The sequence below is a fragment of the Teleopsis dalmanni genome, chromosome 2 (genome assembly GCF_002237135.1).
Source record: "Teleopsis dalmanni isolate 2A chromosome 2, ASM223713v2, whole genome shotgun sequence".
In the NCBI taxonomy this organism is placed as follows: Eukaryota; Metazoa; Arthropoda; class Insecta; order Diptera; family Diopsidae; genus Teleopsis; species Teleopsis dalmanni.
Genome location: NC_051847.1, coordinates 21423063 through 21423889, shown reverse-complemented (window position 1 = coordinate 21423889; position 827 = coordinate 21423063).

Here is an 827-nt window from a genome sequence, read left to right as displayed (position 1 = left end):
CAGTTGCACTTGTTTATAGCTAATTTTTAAAAAAGGTCCTTAGCTATTATGAAAACACTTGAGTTTAATTTCACCATTTAATTTTATTAATTTTATTTATGTTATAATTTATATTCTTTGGATTCTTTTAAATTCAGTCACACACGACTTATTTGTTTTAACATTTGTAGTCAGCGCTACTACGCTTGATCATTTTTTATATTTGGCTAAGTGTACATTATATAAATTTTAACCACTACTTCGTTTAACCACTGTTTTTTATAATTTTCTATTTCTACACAACTTTCAACTCCCGTCTTTGACTCCTCTTTGACTCTTAATTTTTACTCCAACTTAGACTCTAACTTAGACTCTAACTTAGACTCTAACTTTAACTTCAGCTACAACTCCAACTGCAACTTAACTTACCACTCAACTAACTTTTTTGTGGTTTTAAATCTATCTTATATACCTAAACTTGATGCAAAAATCCAATATATGACCTTCACATTACCCTAGTTACCTAATTGGGTTTATTCATAGTTTCATAATTTACTTTGCTAAATTTGCAAAGTTTTTATTATTAATAAGAATGCTCTACATATTTTTGCAATTCTTCCGTATTTACAATTTCAATGTCACTTACATCGTGACACCAATTATTAACCAAATACCAAAACTCAGCATTTCTTATCGTCGAACTGACGGTCTGCTGCTTTGGTTCTAGTCAACAACTGCCCAGATGCAAATAACCTTGCCTATTTTTAGGGAAATGTACGATCACCTAAGATCGTACACACTACCATACAGAAAAACTGCCAAAACCCGTGAAATTAAATAAAATAAAT